Source organism: Ursus maritimus, unplaced genomic scaffold (genome assembly GCF_017311325.1).
Source record: "Ursus maritimus isolate PB19 unplaced genomic scaffold, ASM1731132v1 scaffold_24, whole genome shotgun sequence".
Lineage (NCBI taxonomy): Eukaryota > Metazoa > Chordata > Mammalia > Carnivora > Ursidae > Ursus > Ursus maritimus.
The window spans coordinates 31,272,184-31,293,519 of record NW_024424897.1 but is presented as its reverse complement, the minus strand read 5'-3'; the positions used below and the strand labels follow the sequence as shown (position 1 = coordinate 31,293,519).

The 21,336-nt window shown below is 49.3% G+C and overlaps 1 long non-coding RNA gene across 3 annotated transcripts; it reads left to right on the top strand.

Moving 5' to 3' along the window:
* Window positions 1–9,857: 9,857 nt before the first annotated feature.
* Window positions 9,858–21,072, top strand: LOC103667364. Of its 3 annotated transcripts, XR_569754.2 has the most exons (6): window positions 9,858–10,016; window positions 13,702–13,826; window positions 14,559–15,234; window positions 16,515–17,147; window positions 17,346–18,797; window positions 20,377–21,072. It is a non-coding gene; the product is annotated as an uncharacterized LOC103667364 (long non-coding RNA). The 3 variants fall into 3 exon arrangements; XR_569752.2 differs by lacking the exon at window positions 9,858–10,016 and having other exon boundaries at window positions 12,521–13,826; XR_569753.2 differs by lacking the exon at window positions 9,858–10,016 and having other exon boundaries at window positions 12,521–13,838.
* The last annotated feature ends 264 nt before the right edge of the window (window positions 21,073–21,336 follow it).

Genomic DNA, 21,336 nt, shown 5'->3' with positions numbered 1-21,336 from the left:
TGAGCTAATTAAACAAATGTGAGAGAGCTTTCATTTCCTTGGTTAAGTGGCGTTAGATCCTGGGATAAAAACAGCATCATTTACATTTGTAGTGACCCTCTTTTTATATCGGTGAACTTCAATAATAAATTAATTAGAGCCATTCAGCCCCCACCCGCCTCCCAGAGGATGGCCCTTCTGCGCGTGCAGGCGTAGGTCTGGCTCGGGCTGGGGGCGAGGTGTATTGTTCACGCTCTCACTCTGCAGGAGCAGGGTGAGCCCCGAGTCCGCTCCCCGGCTTGCGAAGTTGTTTGGGTACTTTCCTCACGTCTCCAAGGCTAAACTAGTTGACTATGTGCATGGTTGACCAAGGACAATGCCATGTGCCTGTCAGCTCCCTGCTTCTTAGCCACGCTGCTGGCGGAAGCCCTTTCTTCTGAGCCGGAGCTACTCCAGAGGTCACCGTCCCACGGTCACCATGGCAACTTCCTTCAGGGCACGAAGGAGGGGGCCGAGCGAAAGAGTCAGAAACTTACCAGGGGGCCCCAGGAGAAAGCCACTTTCACAGAGGGATTTCAAAGTCCCCATTTTGGGGCTGCTATACAGGGCACTGCTTTATATAGGATACATTATTTCTGGAAAAGTTGCTTTGGGTCAATTTTTGGGGTAAAATTGTGTAATTTTATTGTGAGCGGGCAAGTAGAGTTCCCTATATTTAGAACCCTGTTGTGAATTCTTTTGTAAGGTGAATAAAAACACCAATTATTTTTTTTAGTGCGAGCATAGATGTTCAGGTGTCAAGTTGTTTTGAAGTTTGGCACACCAGGATCTTTGGGTGTGAAAGGTGGGGGGATCGTAGTGTGGGTGACAGATGGGGAGAAGCCTGGTCTGAGTGATGCCTAAGGTGATATTCGCATGATGTCTTAAGGTGAGGTTCTGCCAAAAGAAGAACCTGGGCCAAGGATTCAGGTGGCAATGATTTATAAAGGAACTGCTGTCAGAAGAAATCTACGGGGGAATGGCAGGGTAGGGAAAGGAAGAAACCAAGCAAAGGTGAGATTTCGGGTCCCAGCCTCAGCCGCATCCCATGGGAAATTACACTCCAGAATCTTACTACCTGAATCCAAGTTGCCAGGTGTTTATGGTCTCAAACCAGTCAGTCATTGGCTATCGGCTGCCGAGGGGAAAGTGTGAAATTCCCAGAGCGACGCAGCTCTGGTGCCCGAGGTCAATCCTCTGAAAGTTGGCAATGTAAGCTGTTAGTAGCTCAGTGCACAGCGTGGGCAGCAGGCATGCAGAGCTGGGGAACGAGATCCCAGAGGATCCAGGAGGGGTTTCCATGGAGTCACATTGAAGATGCCAAGTATTGTATACAAACGGCTCTCTAAGGGCTCTACCTCAGCAAGAAATCAGTGAAATGAATCCGCTTCCCACGACATATTTAGAGCGGTGTTGGAGGAGGAAAACGAGAGGACACTCAGGTGGGTGCAGAGTTGGTTGAACAAATGTTTCGGAAGAGCAGGGAACGAATGGCTATTATTTGGAAGAACAGCTCCAGGAGCAGACCGCAGGACTCCACCTGGGGCCCGTGCTGCAAAACGTTCGCGTCCACATCTTAGAGGCCGATGGAGAGCTCATCCACGTAAATCCGCGCATTACCCTAAACTGAGAGGAAAAGTAATAGAACAAAGGGGCATAAAGTTGAGAAGGAGATTCCAATGAACGGATGGCTGTAAGATTAAAACTAAAAAGATAAAAAGGTAAATGTAATGTGAAGTTAATTTTATTGTGGTTATTTGTACAATGGAATAGTCCATGACCACTAAAAATAATGTCAAATAGTAATAAAATAATGATGTAAAATGTTCGTGATTATTTGGTTATAAAAGGACATTATAATGTTCATGGAAAACCTTTTGAAAGATGTTCTAACATGGCAATGCTGGGGCACCTGGGTGGCTCGGTTGGTTAAGCATTTGCCTTCGGCTCAGGTCATGGTCCCAGGGTCCTGGGATCAATCCCCGAATCAGGCTCCTTGCTCAGGGTGGTGGTGGGGAGTCTGCTTCTCCCTCTCCCTCTGCCCTTCCCCCCTGCTCGTGCTATCTTTCTCTCTCCGTCTCTCTCAAATAAATAAACAAAATCTTTTAAAAAATTTAAAAAAGAATGAAACTTGCCTTGCTGGCACCTTGATCTTGGGCTTTCCAGCCTCCAGAACTGTGAGAAAGAAATTTCTGTTGTTTAAGCCTCCAGTAGATGGTATTTCGTTATGGCAGCCTGAGCAGATAACACAATGTTCATGGATCAGAAGATTCAACAGCATTAAAATATCAGACCGGTGCACCTGGCTGGCTGTCAGTGGAGCACGGGGCTCTTGATCTCAGGGCTGTGAGTTCAAGCCCCCCATTGGGTGTGGAGCCTGCTTAAAAAAAAAGAAAAGATGTCAGTTCGACCCCGATTGACCTAGAGATTCAGCACAATTCCAATGAAAATACCAGAAGACATTTTTATAGAAATTGGCAAGCTGTTTCTAAAATTTAAATGAAAATTCAAAGGACCTAGTGAGCCAAAGCAGCATGGAAAAAGAGCAAAGTTGGAAAACTTACGCTATGTGATTTCAAGACCTTATGATACAGCTGCCGTAATCAAGACACTGTGGTTTGGGGTAAAGAGAACTGTATAGACCAACGGAACAAATAAAAAGCCCAGAACCAGACCACCACGTATAGGACCAATTGAGTCTCAACGAAGCTGTCAAAGCATATGTTAAGATCAAGAACTTCTGTTCACCAAATGCCACTATCAAGAGAGTGTAAGTCAGAAGCCAATCCGGAGACCAAAATGATGCCGATAATATGAGCAGGGATATTTAATATAAATAGAATATAAAGAAAAGGAAAAAAGTGATCTAATGCTTAAAAAGGTAAAGGAGAGTGCTAAGAGACAATGAAGGTCATAACCGCAGGAAGCACCTATGACCTCAGGGCTGAGGAAAAAGGGAACAAGCAAGGAGCCTGAACCCCTCAGGGCGCCGGGCTGGCTCAGTGGGTGGCGTGTGTGACTCTTGATCTCAGGGTTGTGAGTTCAAGCCCCACATTGGATGGAGAGATTACTTAAGAATAATTTTTTTTTTATTTTTAAAGATTTATTTATTTATTTGAGAGAGAGAGAGAGCATGAGTAGGGGGTGAAGGGGCAGAGGGAGAAGGAGAAGGAGAGAAACAGACTCCCTGCAGAGTGCAAAGCCCGACCCAGGGCTCGATCCCATGACCCTGACATCATGACCTGAGCAGAAGTCAAGAGTCAGATGCTTAACCGACTGAGCCACCCAGGTGCCCCAGTTTTGTTCTTTTTAAGATTTTATGTTTGGGGTGCCTGGGGGGCTCAGTCCGTTAAGGGTCTGACTCTTGATCTCAGCTCAGGTCTTGAGCTCTGAGTTGTGAATTCAAGCCCCGCAACAGGCTCCTTGCTCAGTGGGGAGTCTGCTTCTCTCCCTCTCCCTCTGTCCCCCACTCATGTGTGCACTCTCTCTCTCTCAAATAAATAAGTAAATTAAAAAAAGAAAAAAAACTTAGAAGGAGAGCCCCGCAAGGCTAAGATTCAGATCTCTGAGGAGGGGGCATTGTCTGCTACTGCAGGAACGAAGGGAACGGCTGGAAAGTACCCCGTGGTAAACAAGCCAGGGCCTTTGTACATGGCTCCACTTGGGTGTTCCATGCAAAAATATAACAACAGAAGAAAATAAGTAACTCTTCCTCTTCCAGCCTTGCAATGAGCCTCCAGGATCTTCTGCTGACAAAACATACCATCAAGCCAGCTGGCAAAGGAGAAACATCATCTTCAGAGTCCAGTTCCCGAATCACAAAGCAGAGCAAAGCAATCACAAAGGTAGTGAATTTACAACTGGCACGAGAGTGAACAGGCAAGCCGCAGAGAGTGGGAGAAAATATTTGTCATGTGTAAGCTGTCAAAGGAGTCGGATACAGAGTACAGAAGGAACAGGAAAAAGACAGACAACCCAATAGAAAAATAGGCGAAACACTTGTACATTACAAGAGAAAATTTCTCAATAGTCAATAAGTGTATTAAAATGTCATCCTGCAGAGGTGCCTGGGTGGCTCAGACGGTTAAGCGACTTGATTTCAACTCAGGTCGTGATCTCAGGGTCATGGGACTGAGCCCTGCATCAGGCTCCCTGTTCAGCTTGTCTCCCTCTCTCTCTGCCCCTCCCTGCCCCGCTCACATGCGCACTCTCTCTCTCTCAAATAAATGAACAAATCTTTAAAAAAATGTCATCCTGGAAATATATATTAAAACCACAGCGTGATACTACCATATACCCTCCAGAATGGCTAAAATGGAAGAGATCAGATATTGACTATGTATCCAGTGACTTTGGTAAATTACTTATTTGTACTAATAGTTCTTCTCTACATCTTTTTGGGGGTTCTGTGTACCCAATTATGTTGCCTGTGCATAATGGCAATATGCTTTATGTATTTCGAAGTTCTGTTGTTAGCTGTACCAATATTCACGATAACGAATTTGCTCCTTTATTATTATGAAATGCCCCTTACCCCTGGTAATATTTCTGCTCTAAAACTTGTCTGACATTTTATAGGAACTCCTGCATTCTTTTGTTCAGTGTTGGTGTGATATCTCTTTTCCCATGCTTTTACTTTTAATCTAAATTGTTTTTTATATTTCAAGTGCATTCGCTGCGGAGAGCATACAGTTGTGCCTTGCTTTCTTATCCAATCTGACAATCTCTGCCTTTTAATCGAGGTGACTGTTGAAGAGGTTAGATTTAAAGATACCATTTTGCGATTTGTTTTCTATTTATGCCTCTATTCTGTGTTCCTTCCCCCCCTTTTGCTTTTGTATGAGATGAGTATTCTTTCTATGATTTCGTTTTATCACCTTTATTTCCTTATTAGCTAAACTTCCTTGTTGTTTTAATGCTTGCTTGTAAACTGTAGACATTTAACTTACCACAGTTTACCTTCAAGAAATATTATACCACTTAACATATGGTGAAAGAACCTTACACCACTAGCCTTCCATTTCTCCCCTCCTGGTCTCGGTACTATTGCGGTCATACATTTCACTTCTACTTATACTAGAAACTCCACAATGTGCATTTATCAGTGTTCCTTTAAACTATAAATTACCTTTTAAGGAGACTTAAATAATAATAAAACAAGACTTTAAATTTACTCATGTATTTGCCATTTCTGGGGCTCTTCCTTTCTGTAAATCTAAATTTTCTTTTGATATAATTTTCATGCTGCCTGAAAAAACTACTTGAAGTCTTCATTGTCCTGGTGGCTTGCCGATGATGACTTCTCTCGGCTCTCCTATGTCTGAAAAGGTCCTTATTTTTTCATTTTTGAAAGATATTTTCTCTATGTATAGAAATCTAGGCTGGTAATTTTTTCCCTAACAAAGACGTCACTCCACTATCTTCTCATTTGCATTACTTACGATGAAAAGTCTGCTGTCATTCTTATCATCATTCCTCTGTATGGAACGTGTCTTTCTTTCCCTCTGGATGCTTTTAAGACTTTTTTCTTTATTGCTGGTTTTAAGTACTGTGATTATGATATGGCTGGATGTAGTTTTCTTCATGTTTCTCGTTCCTGGGGTTCATTCGTCTTCTTGTATCTGTGGGTTTATTATTTTCACCAAATTTGGAAAAATCGTAACCATATTTCTTCAGACTCTTGTCCCTCTCTCTCTCCTCTTCTTCTTGAATTCTAGTTACATGTATTTTTGATGTTATATCACAGAACACCGATACTGTTTTTATTGTTATATCTTCAAATTCATTAATTTTTTTCTTCTGCAGTAAGCCCACTCAGATTTATTTTTCATCTCTAGAAGTTCAACTTGGGTCTTATAAAATATTTTCCATGTCTACCCTTATTATAATCCCATTTTCCTTTACTTTCTTGGACATACGGAGTGGTAGCTATTTTAACACCCTGTCTACTAATTCTATCATTTGTGTCATTTCTGAATCTGTTTCTGGTGCTTGGTGTTTCTCTTGGTTATGGGTCATATATTCCTGCTTCTTTTTATGCTTGGTTATTTTTAGTTTTTCCCTCTACCGTGCCCCAATGTGATTCCCCAACACTTCAACATGTTGACCCTAATTTTGTCTTGTAGAGTTATGTAATCTCCATGTTATTTGGGCCTAAGCACCTTTCCTCATAGCACTTTTCAAACCTTTTAAATGCCACATTCACTTGTGTGATCATTCCATCAATGTTTGTTTTCCTCACTGGTCTCCCTCTATAATACAGGCTCTAAGAATAACCACAGCCACCATTATACCCCAGCGTAGCACACAGGCCTGGTGCACAGAGGTCCTTGATAAGTATCTGTTGAACGAATCAATGAATGAATGCTTGGGTTTAATGATTGGCACCTATTAAGAATGCCACTCTGCTACCTGCCCTAAATTTGGATTTTGTAGTTTCATAGTTCAGCTCTTTCTCTTGAGACATGACAATCAGTCACAATGATAAGAAACCTTATTTGGGTCCTGATTCAAGTCAACAAAAAAAGTATGAGATAATCAGGAAAAGTTAGATATTGCCTGGGTATTTGATAATGCTGAGGAATTATTATTAGCTTTTTCAGGTTGAGCATGGTATAGTGACAATGGTTTTAAAAAGACCTTATTTACATATCTATATCTCTAGATCTCTATGTATCTATACACACATATATACACATATATATCAATATTATATATATATACACACATTATTTTATATACATGTATATGCTGAACTCTTTATGGATGAAACTGTGTAATGTTTGGATTTGCCTCAAGTTATTGATGGGGAAGGAGGAAATGATGGGAGTGCAGGTGAAACAAGATTGGCCGTGAGTTAATAATGTTTGAATCTGAGAAAAGGATATATGGGGTTTATTATACTCCAAAATGTTTCCTTCAAAATGTTAACTTTTTTTTAATTTTTATTTTTTTAAGATTTTTATTTATTTACTTGACAGAGAGACAGCCAGCGAGAGAGGGAACACAAGCAGGGGGAGTGGGAGAGGAAGAAGCAGGCTCCCAGCAGAGGAGCCTGATGTGGGGCTTGATCCCAGAACGCTGGGATCACGCCCTGAGCCAAAGGCAGACGCTTAACGACTGCGCTACCCAGGCGCCCCTCAAAACGTTTATTTTTTTTTTTTTAAATCCAGCTGTTTGATTGGCTGAACCAAAGGTGCATGGACAGAGGTGAAATGGGTGTTCGGGATGGGAGGGCTTCGGGTTGGGAGGAAGTCAGAGGGTTTAAAGACCCAGGACCCTCCAAGCCATGGACAGGCTGCCCAAGCGGGGGTGTCTCTGACAAGGTGGGTGGCTTCTGAGGGCAGCCTCCCTTTCTGTTTGTTTGTCTCCTTATGTATTTGTCACCCAGTCCCTTCCATTTCCCTACACAGAGCAGCCATCATTAGGAGGCAAAGCTCACAGGCTAACTCAAACCAGCTCCAAAAAAAGCGCCCTTTAGCAACAAGCCTCGCTGCCTCGAGCTCACTAATCCTGGGCTCTTCCTTTCCCCCTTTTTGCAGGGGCTTCTGGGAGGGCCCCTCTGAGCAATGCTACTGAGGCCCAGCCCAGGCCCCCGCCACTGTTCTCAGATCGCTGGTCCTGGATGCTTCTGCGGGCCTGGAGGGAATGAGTGCTCCTGCTCAGAGCCTCCTCCTCCATTAATGCTGCACCCCCATATCACCTTTCTGCGGGCCGCTCGCCCAGAACACAGAAGGCCCCTACTTCTGTAAGATCTGACCGGGACTACTGGGTGTTTTAGGCAAATGAGGTCATCCAGTGGAAAATTTTATCTTAACTTCCTCTGGGTCCTCCTGTGTAAACAGCAGTCTACATTTAGCTCTGTATATTATATTGTAGTTGCTTCTGGCGGGCCCCTCCCCCCCAACATCCTCCTTGTTTGGCGGTGAAAGCTGAGAGCACGTGGGCATTTTGAGGGCGCACAGGCTGTTAATATGCTTGGAGTACCAGAACTTTGACACCACTAGACTAAATTACAATGAAAAAAAAAAAAACACTGAAGAAATGATATTTCCACGTAAAACTTTTCACTTAGATATTAAAGCAAAAACTCTTGATGGGTTTTCTAATTTGAAGGCCAATAATCATTTTCCATTTTAAAAGTGAAGCAACCCATTTACAAATTCTTGGAAAATACAAAATAGGTACAAAATCTAGCCTTGGTCCCATCGTCCAAACACAAGCATGAGTACGTTTTTGTCCATTTTATGCTGCCCGTCGTTTTTAACCCACAGTCCGCATCATCTTGTGCCGCTGGTGGCCCGTCTAGTGTGCACAGCTTTCTAGGTAACTGTCCTTTCCAGCTCTGCTCTAAAATGCCTCCGCGTTACGGCGCGCTCTTCTTGAGAGACGCCCTGCCAGATGGTTCCCTAGAAGATGCTCCGAGTTGCTCTCTTTCTTCCCCTATAAATGGGCAGATGGGCTGTTTCCATTTCGACTGTTTTGCTTTCGCTATTATAAATAACACCACAGCAAACATCTTTTTCTGTATCTGGAGCACTTTCCTCAGGATCCAACCCCAGAAATGAGATTTCTGAGTCAAAAAATGATGGATGTTTTTCTGGCTCTTGACTCATTTAGCCAATTTGCTTTTTAAAGATTTTGTGTGAATTGACACTCCCACGGGAGTCCTGATTGGATCTTCAAATTTTGAGTGACACTGTCCCGCACTTTCTAGAGTACTGATTTTCCTGCCCAGATACAAACTTTAAAGGTTCTGATACCTACAACAATATCCCCTCCTCTTTCAGACCTTCTGGCGCTTTCTGAAAGATGTTAGCGGTCTTGGGCTGCAGTATACGCTCGCCATCCGTCCGCCCTGGTTCTGCTCCCAGTCTTGTCTAAGGCCATCGGTGGTCATTCCCGTCTTTCCTCCCGGGGACCTGTCTAAAGGTCCTACAACAACTCAGAAACCAGCCGCCCATGGGGGACGCTGCTTGGTCTCCGCTTCAGTCTGTGGCCACATTTGGGTTCCTTCTGCTGCTTCGCAGAGTCTGGCGGACCTGGAGCCATGAACACTGAGTGAGGGGTGAAGAGCTCACTCTGTCCCGGGTCGGCTTGCTCACCATCCCTCTCCCCCTAGGCTAGGAAACGAAGCTGGTGGCAGGTTTGCCAACTTCAACTCCCCCTGGAAGGAGGGAAACAGCCTCTCACTCACCCCCTGCTTCTTTTGATACTAAGAGAGAAAGAAAAAAGAGAGATGAAAATATTTACAAGTATCTGATCTTCCCCTCATCTCCTGGAAGGCACGTAATAGAGAAAAGCAGACAGACATCTGTGAGCATTTAGAGAACGGAAAAAGAAACAAGCAGGTTCAGCCGGAGCCCGTCAGGTGGTTCACAGCGGCCGCGGAGGGAAGGGGGAGGATGGGGTTTCTGTCCTGATTGTGTCATCCGGTCTGGCCACCAGGGAGGGACAGTGGCTGTGGACGCAGGCGGGGAACGCGGTGGGGTGCGGGAGGGCTCCTCAACTGTGATTCCACCTTACTTTGAGAGTGAAAGTCTCGTGGCAAAAAGTTCTTCCGCGGCAGAAATGTGGGGGTCTTGAAGATGGCAGAAAAATGAAGACGGGAAAGACGAGAGCATGCATGGGCCCAGAGAAGAAGGCCCGTGAGTTAGAGAGGAGCACAGTGGGTCCGGGTAGGAGCCTGAGAAGTAAACGAGGCTGGTGGTGACGATAATGACCATGGCATTGATGACCATTGACGATAATGACCATGGCCACCATTTCTCCAGGACTTCTTATGTCCTGGCCACTGTCCAAAATGCTTTCTACAGATTAACTGTGTACTCCCCATTACAGACTTCCGCGGAAATGATGACGTCTGCCCTGATTTATGGATGAGGAAGCTGCGGCACAAGAGTGGAGACCATGGGGCCGATAGGTTGCGTCTGTGAATAAACTGGGGACGATTGGATGAAGAGAGCCTGAAGGAATGGAAGAGAAAGGAGGAAGGCATGGTGAGAATCTTCCTGGGTGTCCAGTCATCCAGGCCCCAAACCCGGAGTCTCTCTGGACTTCTCCTCTCCTCCCTCTCCTGTTATTCACTGAATCTCCCCGCTGTCCAGTCCATGGCTCTGCACCAGCCCCACCGCCCAACATTTCGCTCCCCGTGTCTTGCCTGGATGGTTGCACTAACTTCCCCACTGGTGAGCCACCTTCAGATTACTTACACAGAGAGCGGTCAGGAAAGGTTCTTATATAGAGTGTTCAGGAAAGACCTCTCTGCTAAGATAAACAGAGACCGAATGAAGTGAGGGTAGGAGCTCTGTGATGGCCGGGAGTCAGAGCATTTCCGGAAGAGAGAACAGTATGTGTAAAGGCCCTGAGGCAGAATCCTGTTCAGCACCCTGCAGCATTAGCAAGGAGGCCAGGGGGCCTGAGCGAAGTGAATGTGCGGGTAGGACATGAAGTCGGCGGAGAAGCTCTGGGTAAGATTGCATAAGGCCCTGTAGACTGTTGAAATCTCTTCTTACTGAGGAGGGAAACCTTTGTTTTCAGCAAAGGAGTGACATGACTTGACTTTTTTAAAAAAAGATTTTTATTTATTTATTTGAGAGAGAGAGAGAGAGAGAGAGAGACAGAGAGCACGAGCAAGGGGAGCAGCAGAGGGAGAGGGAGAAGCAAGCTCTCTGCTGAGCAGGGAGCCGGATGTGGGGCTCGATCCCAGGATCCCAGGATCATGACCTGAGCAGAAGGCAGATGCTTAACCGACCAAGCCACCCAGGTGCCCCGACTCTCTCTGCTTCTATGTGGAAATTCCTGCAGGGGAACATGGGTAGAAGCTGGGAGACCAGTCGGGAGATGATCACGGCCTGGACTGGAGGTAGTAGCGGGGAATTCAAGAAGTGGTCAGATTCCGGCTACACCGTGAGGGGAAGGCTGACCGGATTTGCTGGTGGACCGATGTCAGGTACGAAAGAAAGAGAGGCAGTAGGATGCCCGGAGCAGCTAGAAGTCTGAAGTCGCCATTTATTTGGTGAGAAAGAGGGAGAAGAGGGAGTCAGGAGCTCCACATGGACTTGTCAAGTTAGATGACGCTAGGATCTCCAAGTGGGGTTGGTGAAGAGGCTGCTGGGTGTGGTCCAGAGTTCGGGGGCAGGGGGACACTGAGACATGAACGTGCATCATCAGTGTCTTAAGGTGAAATTCTACCAAAAGAAGAGCCTGGGCCAAGGAGGACAACCAGCAGTGAGTGGAAAGAAGAAGGTGTTGCAAGGGGCAGGGATTGCTCCTTCACCTGAGTCACTCTGCTAACGAGCAGAGTGTGGAGGCCTGAGGATGAAGCACTGGGCAGAGGCCGCAGGTGACCAGGACAAGGGCGGGACACTGGCCTGAGCGGTGGGCACGCACACCTGAGCGAGTGGGTTCCAGAGCTCACAGAAGCAGAGGAAGGGGAGTTGCTGAGCATATTTCAAGAAATTTGGGGTGGGGGAGGCCAGCAGGAGTGGGATGCAGAGTCAACTTGGCTTTTTAAAAATATATATGGGAGATGTTTCAGCATGTTTGTGGTTCACAGATAAAATCCAGCAAAATGGTCAAAATTGATAATGCAGGTCAGACTCTCCCCAAACGTAACTTTCCCCCCTTTTCTTTATTGCACAGCTTGGAGCATTGATCAAGGCGGTTAGTAATTGTTTGTGGTGGACGCTTCTGTGAATGTCTCTGGCACTTATTTCCCCTTTAGGCAAAGTTGTTTCCCCTCTAAATATGCCCATGGAACTAGACTGGATCCATTTAATGATGAAAATGCTTTGAAAAAACGAATCCCTGACTCTGGTCCGCAGGATCCTGTCGGCGATTGTCTCATCACTGACTTCGGAGGTGTCAGCTGAATCAATAACAACAGTTATATTATTGAAAGCTAACTGTGTGCTTAACATGAATTATCTCCTTCAAGCATCTCTGATATACAGAATATTGATGATCTCCGTTCAGTGATGAAGGAACTGAAGCTTCAGAAGTTAAACCATCTGTATGCCCAGGGCGTCGTGGAGCAAGATTTTATATTTAAGTAATCTTTACATCCGCTGGAACTTACAAGCCCGAGATCAAGAGCCAGCCAGGCGCCCCCAGATCCCATATTCTTAACCACAGTGCCCTAGAGACGAGTCAGCTAGAGGGGCTGGTGCAGGCCCCCGCGGCTGCCGGCAGGAGGCGGTGTAGAGAGGTGGTGGCCTTTTTCTGCCGGGCTGAGCCGCAAGCGGGGCCCGCCAGGCGGCGGCGCAGCTCCCCACGACCCGCTCCCCCGACGCAGCCCTCGCGGTGCTGCCGCGCTCCCTGCTGCCACCGTCGGAGCTCGGGCAGCAGGGGGCGCTCTCCTGTCACGAGAGGCGGCTAGAACAGGCAACAGCTCCAGGCTGCGGAGAAGCGGAGGAGAAAACGGGCCCTTCGCCCCAACTCACCGCCCCCCCCCCGCCCCACCAACAGGGCGTTCGGCCTCCTCGGCCCCTTCCCCATCAGAACGTCTTGCTGTGCTGTTGGCCAAGCTAGTTCACGGGGGTGGAAAGAACCTCTCCCTGGACGATCTGTGAAAAATCTCTGCCCTGGTGACAGGTCCCTGGCTAGGGGTGGGATACAGATGGGAGGTCCTGGAGGGGAGCGAGGGGTGTGGATGTGAAACTAGTGGGCCCGGAGCGGGGGCACCAGCCAGCTGAAGCCCTTCGGTCTGCCCCGGAGCCCAGTTATGGGTTTCTAGCCCAGCGCCCGGAATGGGGTGCAGGTATGCGACGCGGAGCTGGCACTCAGCAGCACGGGCTCTCCTTCCCAAGTTCCTTTCTGAGCTCCCAAGCCGCAGAACCGCCGAAACACGAATTCCCGGGTGGGAAAACATAGTCCCTTATCTGCAGGGATGCAGCAAAAAAGGAAGCGCCGTCCTGTGACTTTGAAGTGAATGTCACAGGAAGAAGGGCGCAGAGGGAGCAGGTGCAGTTAACCCTTCCCCATCGTCCTACACCCCTTCTCTGAGGACACCACTGGCCATTCGCTGCTCTGGTGGCAGGGGAGGAGCAGCCAGCCCCGGGGAGGGCCAGAATCAAAAAGGAAGCCATGTGGTGGGCGCCTGAGCCCTGGCGCCACCGCAGCTGTCAGCTGCTTGTGACGGCTCCTGCCCTGCCCAGAGGCGCCCGGGCCGCAGAGGGGGGGCTGGGCCGCAGCTGCTCCCACCGGGGGCAGGCACTTCTTAGCCGCCTCCAGGACCCATGGCCCCAGACCCAGGAGCAAAGATGAGAGGGAGGAGGAGGAGGAGGAACCGGATGCTCCCCTTTTCTAAGTGATTCCAGATTTGGCTTGGCTGTGTGGCCTCTGCCCCCGCGCCTACTGATTAAGTCCAGCCTCCCCAGGGCAGCTGCTCCCTGGGAGTCCCAGAAGCAGCTGTGGGTGGCAGGAAGCAACCAGTGTCCTGGCATTGCCCCAGATGCAAATCGAGCCCTTGGTATGGCAGCCTGGGCCTTCCGTCTCCACCGCCCCAATCTGCTCAGAATCAGAGGAGACACACTTGGAGGGGTATAGAAAACCCTGTCCCTGCTGCAGATTCTTCGTGTTTCCCTTTGGGGAGTAGCCCCTTCCGAGCTGTTCTGATGTGTTTGGAGCTGCAAATATTCTGCCCCGCATCAGCCAAGCACAGCTGTACTTTCTGTGCATTAGAGCTGAAGAAACGCAAGCATCCAGCGTGCGACAAGTAAGGACCAATCGCCTGCTGGAGAGGGAACTAGAGCAAGACCTCGAGGAGGCAGCCTCGCCCTCCAGGGCCTTGCAGTCTAGCTGAAGAGGTGAGGGACCATGTAAGTCACAGTTTCAGCCGCCGCAGAAGGGATGTCACAGGTCCCTACGTGCCTAATTACCAAATGAACGGCTCCTACAGTAATTGCTCTCCCGGCCAGGGGAGAGAGGGGGTGCTCCAGGCCCATGCGCTCAGGTTGGGGCGGGGGGAGGAGGAGGGAGGTGAGGGATGAGGGGAGGCCTGGATTTGAGTTGCTTCTGGAAAGCTGACGACACTGGATATTATTAAAAGGATTCATGATTCTTTTTTGCTTTGGAAAAGGACTAACTATCCTTTCCAGATTAGTGCCTGTTTCCAGGGCACTGCCCCTCACATCTTCAGGGTGCCCAGGAAATGTAATTTGATAAATAAGAATGACATTTTATGAGCACGTGCTATGTGCCAATCATTGTGGGGGGTGGGGGAGCGTATGAAAAAAATTATTTCTGATATTTACAATGACGATTATTGGAAGATTATCCCCTACACTGACCTACAGATGAAGCAAATGGGGTTCAGGGAGTGTAGATATCTTGCCCAAGGTCAAGGAGGTAAGTCAGAGCGCAGCCAGGATTTGAGAGGCTTGGATCTGAGGGGACCCAGTCAGTAGCTATTTCCTGAAGACTTCCCCATGAGTGTCTCATTGGCTGCCTTCAAGAAGACCTGGTCTCTTGGAGCCCCCCTAAAACACTGCATGGATTGAGGACCCAGCTTTGATATTATTTTCTTGTCTTTTTTTTAGGATAAGGGAAGAGAAGTCCAAATAGATATTGTTACTGCTGAGAGAAACACAACACTAGGAAGGAGAGTGCCTGGAGGTTCGGGAACCGGGCAGAGGGTCTGAGCCAGACAAAAACTGGCAGAGGGCGGGGATCTCTGTGACTCAGAGGCCCTTGGGGAAAGTGAATGGACTCGCCCCACGCCCGCCCAGGCTTCCTGTCCATCCTGGACGCTCTCTTCCCTCCCTCTCCGCTGGTACCCACGGACGTGTTGCCGGTGAGCTTGACTCCAGCTCCTGGAGGAAATGGAAACCCCCGCCTGTCCAGCCACCTCCCCGTCCTGCCCACGAGGTCTTAGCTGCAGAGGATGGGCCAGGGGGAGGTGGCACCTGGTCCAGCTGCATACACAGGGCATGCTCTGACCTGCTAGCTGGCAGAGTGCTGTGTAAATCTCTCCCTTCCCTCTGCTCTGCTCTCTTGACTCTACAGGAATGAAGTGATTAACTCCCGTCTCCTACTCCCTGCGGCCACGGAATCTCATCCACTTGGCTCTCGATGAACCTTCTCGAAGCCCCTATGGTCTAAGATGATATCCATGTTCCCAATTGTGAAAATAAAACCAACATGTTCCAGGAAAAAAAAAAAATATATATATATAGACATAAAGAAGAGACCCATGAGTCATCCACTACTCCAAAGGTAACACAGTGACATGTAGGCGTGGCCGGGTGGGAATGTTACATGTTTTTATTTTTTTTTTATTTTATTTTTTTTTAAAGATTTTATTTATTTATTCGATAGAGATAGAGACAGCCAGCAAGAGAGGGAACACAAGCAGGGGGAGTGGGAGAGGAAGAAGCAGGCTCACAGTGGAGGAGCCTGATGTGGGGCTCGATCCCATAACGCCAGGATCACGCCCTGAGCTGAAGGCAGACGCTTAACCGCTGTGCCACCCAGGCGCCCCTAGGGAATGTTACATGTTTTTAAAACGGCTTTGATGAAACTACTCCCAACTTTTTTTTTTTTTAAAGATTTTATTTATTTATTCGACAGAGATAGAGACAGCCAGCGAGAGAGGGAACACAAGCAGGGGGAGTGGGAGAGGAAGAAGCAGGCTCACAGCAGAGGAGCCTGATGTGGGGCTCGATCCCAGAACTCCGGGATCACGCCCTGAGCCGAAGGCAGACACTCAACGACTGAGCCACCCAGGCACCCCGACTACCCCCAACTTTGTATCCTATTCAATCACTTAGATTTTCTTCAAATTATTTATAAAGTTTTCGTGAGCATCAGTTTAACGACTATAAGATTCTGTCGTATGGCTGTGTCATAATTTATTTAACTCCGATATGACTAACTATCTGAGCGGCTCTGGCTTTTTGCTACTATAAGTCATATCACAGTGGACATATTTGTGCATAAATATTTTTGACATTTTAGTTTATAGCCTTAGGATGGATTCCCAGAAGTGGAATTATGAGGCCAAGAGTACGAGCATGTTTAAGGCTCTTGATATATTTTCCAAATTGCTTTCCAAAAGGGTTATATTAATTTACACTTTATTAGGAGTCTATAAAAATGTTCAACATGTCACACTTTCCAGCAATCAATACACTCTGTTACAAATTAGGTTTTAACTATGCAAGTCTACTCTCCTTGTAAAACCAAACGGTACAGGTCAGGCTCACGCTGTCTTTGATCATGTCCTCATCTGCTCCCCTCCTCATTCCCAAGTGGGTGCCCAGGGCTTCCTGGGGGCTGGAAGTTCTCCTGGGTCCTTTCCTGTATCGTTACATACACCGACTCAGGGTCCTATTTGATTACGTATACCTGTTGGTATCTTCAAAAATATGTTCCCTTTCCTTTTCTCCACCTAGAGTAGAGGTTGGCACGCTTTTTCTGGAAAGGGCCACAGAGTCAGTATTTTGGGCTTACGGGGCACAGTCCACTGTTGTCCTGCAAAGCCACCATCCTCACAGGTGGTGCGTAAGCGCACGAGCATGGCTGTGTGCCAATAAAGCCGTTGACCCAGAGAGCCATTGGGCTGGATTTGGCCTGCAGGCTGTCGTTTGCTGACCCCTGTTCTGGACTATGAAATTCCTTGGAGCAAGCGTCAGGTGGGTGCCCCGGGCCCCTGGAATGGGGTTCTGCACAGTTAGGGACTTGAGGATGACGAGGTGGAGGTCTGACATTTTCAACATTGAACTTGGGGCTTGAGATGGTAGAAGGGGTGGGGAGGCGTCATTCTGCATGACCTCCTCTCTACTCCTTGCACCTTGGCCCTTTGTGGGGGAAGAAGGGGAGGAAAACGAAGAGACATTCGCAAGTGCTTGAGTTCCTTGGGCCCTGGGAGTGGGAGATGAAAGAGGGAGATGAAAGAGTGCGCTGTAACCTTTCTCCACCCTTGCTCGTCTCCCTCCTCGGGTCCCAAGCCCCATTCTTCCTCTGTGGTCAGACAGGAAAGGTGCCTACCAGGCAGGGTAACAGTCAGGGCCTCAACAGTGTGACTACAGGCAGAAGAAGAATGATAACCGGCATCCGAGAGGCATTGACCACACACCAGAGCCCTGCAGACTCCCAGGAATCCAGCAAGAACAGTGTTCGACGCTGAGGTCAGTGCTATGCTTATTCCCATCACGTAGAGGAGGACGGAGAGAGGGGAGGTAACGTGCCGAGGCTTTTACAGCTGCTCATGAGTAGAGCAAAGGATCTGAACCCAGGGCCTCGTCTTCTGCCCAGTGCTCTGAGCACTTCTGTGGCAGACCTGCCCATTGGCCTGTTCGATATCCTTTCTACTCCCTTCTCCTTAGTGCCGAGACCGCGGATAACACGTCCAGCTGACAAACTAGTCTCCAGTCTCCTTCGTGGTGACATATGGTCAATGAGATGGAAGTGGGAGCTCTTTGGTTCTCTTTCCTGCTGCTCAGAATGAAACATGGTGACTGGTGCCCCGGCAGCCACGATGAAGCCACCCCATGGACAGAAGCCACATGTTGCTGGTGGTGGAATGGAAACATGGGAGGAGCCTGGCTGCCTTGTGCTGCCTTCTTCTTCTTCTTCTTTTTTTTTTTTTCTTGTAACACGAGAGAGATAAATCTCTATCTTGTTTAGGCCACATTGATCAGGTCTCTCTTACAGGAAGATAAATGCAATTCCTAAGTGTTAAAGCCTCGGAGAAGGTCTGTAGCTTGCAGGTCTTACAGTGCTCACCAGATTTGCTAAGAGGAGTCCGTCCGGCAGGCTCCGAACACATGTCTCTTACCCTGTCCCCCTGTTCCAGAGTCATTCCATGCACTGGTGCACAAGGATAAAAATGTGGGCCAGGGGTTGAACAGCATGCAACCCCGGGGGAAGGGGAGGAAGTGGGTTAAAAGGAGAAGAAAGAGCCCCTAGGGGGAGGGAGGGGTTTTCCTTCTCAGCTTTGAGAGGGGTGGCCACGCAGGGCCAAGAGCAGGCTGGGGGCTTTGCCCTGAGAAGCAGGATCCCAAATTACCCATGGATCCTGAACAGAGGAGATGACCCACCATGGCCTGAGACAAAGGACCATCGTTCCTGTGTTCCTGGTCCCCATGGGTAGACCAGTGACCCGCCCCTCCCTCCCTCCACTGTCCAGCGCGCTAACCGTGAGGCTACTGTCTGGTCCATCTGTCGCCAAACCTGGGGGGCTTAGGGTCATCCGGGGAGGCCAGCCATGCAGAGACCCAGGGCAGGATCTAACTCTCACCTCTAAAAGCACAGACTTGCATCTGTTTTCATCCCCGTGCTCTGGTCTCCACGCGGGGAAACAACATCGTCCCAGGAGAGACCCCCAGTTCAAGATTCTCAGCATTCCAGAGAGTAAAGATAGAACTTTTCTCTCAAGTCGTGGTTTTAGGGTTCCACCGGCAGATAGCTACTCTGCTCCCAGTAACCCAGAAATGGCATAGGGGTGTCCTCGGGGGGAAGTCTGGGGCTCAGGTACTCACTGGTCAAGGCCATCTGAGGCCTTGGTGAGGGGGGTGAGGGTCTCGGTAAACCCATCCCAGGGGAGGACGAAGACACGGTGGAAGGTTTGGTTCTCCAGAAACGAAGAGGAGAATCCTGACAAACGCCTTTGGAGGTGGCCGCACTGGGAGTTCACCTTGAAAGAAAGTTGCCGCTGAGGTCACACACTTCACCTTGTCCTCTGCCGAGCGAAGCACTTCCCAGCTTCCCTCAGACGTCTCCCTATCAGGACCATCTGCAGATTTCCCTCCAGTGGGCACATTGGCTGCAAAGATAACGTAGGTATTTTCAGTCGGCCCGGAGCGGGAAAGATAAGGGGGGGGGAAGCCGGGGAAAACTTGATCGAGTGACCGAGATAAATGGACTGTATCACAGGAAATCGAAATGCAAAAATAAGGATTGGGAGCAACTGAAATATTTAAAAAGATAGAGAAGGGCGGGCGTGTGAACGGAGCGGCCTTACCCCTTCCTCGCCCGAGCTCCTAAATATTGCAAAAGAGAATAGAGTGGAGAGAATCTCAGAATAGAAACTAGCCATTAAGGGAGACAGAATGACAGGGTTTGGCTTACAAATGGGATGATAATTAAGAAAGGAGGAGAAATAAGAGGGGCTTGGGGTTTGATTCCTCGCCTCTGGTCTCCCTTAGGTTACGCGTCAGAGAGAGCCCTTTCCTGGGTTGTGGTTCTGCCTTCCCGAGGCCCTTCTCCGGCCGCCCCCCGGAGGGGACACGAAGGAGCTGAGCGCTGGGCCTTCTTGGCCGAGAGGCACGAAGAGTGTATGGGTTAGAAGCGAGCCTCTGGAGCCGAGAGGCCCAGTGGTTCTCGAGTAGCTTACATAACACAGGCCTTTCCTTCTCTCCTAAGTCACCATCCGAGGCGAGCCTTCCTCACAGTCACACGGACCCAAGCTCCTGCCCCCAGGCCTTGGTTCTGTCCACAGCGGTGAGGCTGGGCTGCCTGGTTCCACCTCTGTGTATCCCAAGGCTCAGGCCAGGATGCCGCGCCCCTCGAGGGCGGCCGGGTGCCGGTGGGCAGCCGTCTGGGGAGAGCGGCCCCGTCGGTCTGGGGCCTGGGCTTCTTCCCTCAGGCAGGCACGCCCCGGGGGCGAGCTGAGTCTGCTCCTCATCGGAACAAGCCAGGTCTGGTCACAGACGTGCCTGTGAAGGTGCGGGGCCTCCTTCCCAACCCCCTGCAAATGGTCAGCCCCTGCCCACCTCCTCCCTGCTCCAGCCCGGGCTGCAGGAGGCCAGAATGCTCCCCCCTGCTCCTTGTGGGCGGGAAGCATTTCTGCCCAGTCTCCCTCTTTGATCCTTCCAAACTGGGAGTGAAAGCTCGCGGGGAAGGACACCGGATTAGAGCACCGGCACCGAGCAGGGCAGGCTGGAGCTCTGGAAGGCCTCTGGGCTAAGCAGGGGAGCGCAGAGCGCAGGGCACCCCGTTCTGTCCGTGGTGAGGGGATGTCTATTGCATGGGCAGGACAGGGGCTGGGGGAGTCATCCACCAGGCCCCCGGGGGCTCGGCGCCAGCCTGCTCTTCCTCAGGGCAGTTGCCCAGGGCCACACGGGCGCTGAGTGTCAGGTGCGGGCAGCTGCTGCTGAGCCAGGGGACCGGTCTTCCCAGCATCTGTCCCCCCGGCACGGCCACCTCCTCCGTCAATACGCACAGCACCGGGCAAGCCAGATCTGATGGCTTCAGCCCTCCCAAACAGAACCTAATTCCCCTCTCTGGTTTTAAGGATAAAAATCGCTGCATAAAACGCCTGAATGATTCAGAGGGCACGGGAGAGCTTATCTGCTTTTTCCTTCATATCATCAGCTTGGCATTTCTTGAAACAATGAAACTATTTTCTTTCTTTAGACATGAAACATGGCCTCAGAGACCGTGCCTTGCAATCAGAAGACCCAGGCTCCCTTGGGGCCTCCGTGAAGAGCTCATCCTGGCCCCGGATCTCTCCTCAAGGCATTTCTCCCGACCGACCTGGGAGCGTGCGGGTCTCAGGAATTTGCAAGAAAGAATGTATTTAGGCTGGAAGAAGACGCTAATTCTAAAGACATCGGCTACTCCCACTACCCCCTGGCTCCCACGGTTCGGGGGGGCTGATGTGTCCCCCGAGCTCACCACCTAACTTGTTTCTGCTGAAATCTGTAGGCTCATTTAGACACAAAACCTTGAAGAAACCTATGTCCCGAGTCCCAAGAGTACACCTCGTCTCCTCCCTGTCCTGGTCAGTCCGGCCTCTTGTCAGGACACTTTCTCGTCAATCTGAACATTTTGAAATTTAGAGGATAAAGCTCTCTTCTTTCTTTTTAAAAGGTAGAGTTTAGGGGCGCCTGGGTGGCTCAGTCAGTGAAGGCTCTGCCTTCGGCTCAGGTCATGATCCTGGGGTCCTGGAGCAAGCCCCGCATTGAGCTCTCCTGATAGAGTTTATTTTCCACTCTCTATAGAAGTCATGCAGTTCAGTATGAAAAAGGGACAATATGGGGGCTCCTGGGTGGCTTAGCTGTTAAGTGTCGGCCTTTGGCTCAGTTTATGATCCCAGGGTCCTGGGATCGAGCCCCGCATCAGGCTCCCTGCTCGGCGGGAAGCCTGCTTCTCCCTCTCATACGTCCCTTGCTTGTGTTCCCTCTCTCGCTGTCTCTCTCTGTCAAATAAATAAATAAAATCTTAAAAAAAAAAAAAAGACAATATGGAGCAACCAGGTGATTGAATGAGCTGGGCTTGGTAGGGTGTAAGCAGAAAGCAAAGTTCTTCTCCCCTGACTCCCCCTGCACACTGGCTCTCAAGATTCATTTCCCCTCTCTCTTGCTTTTTGGATAC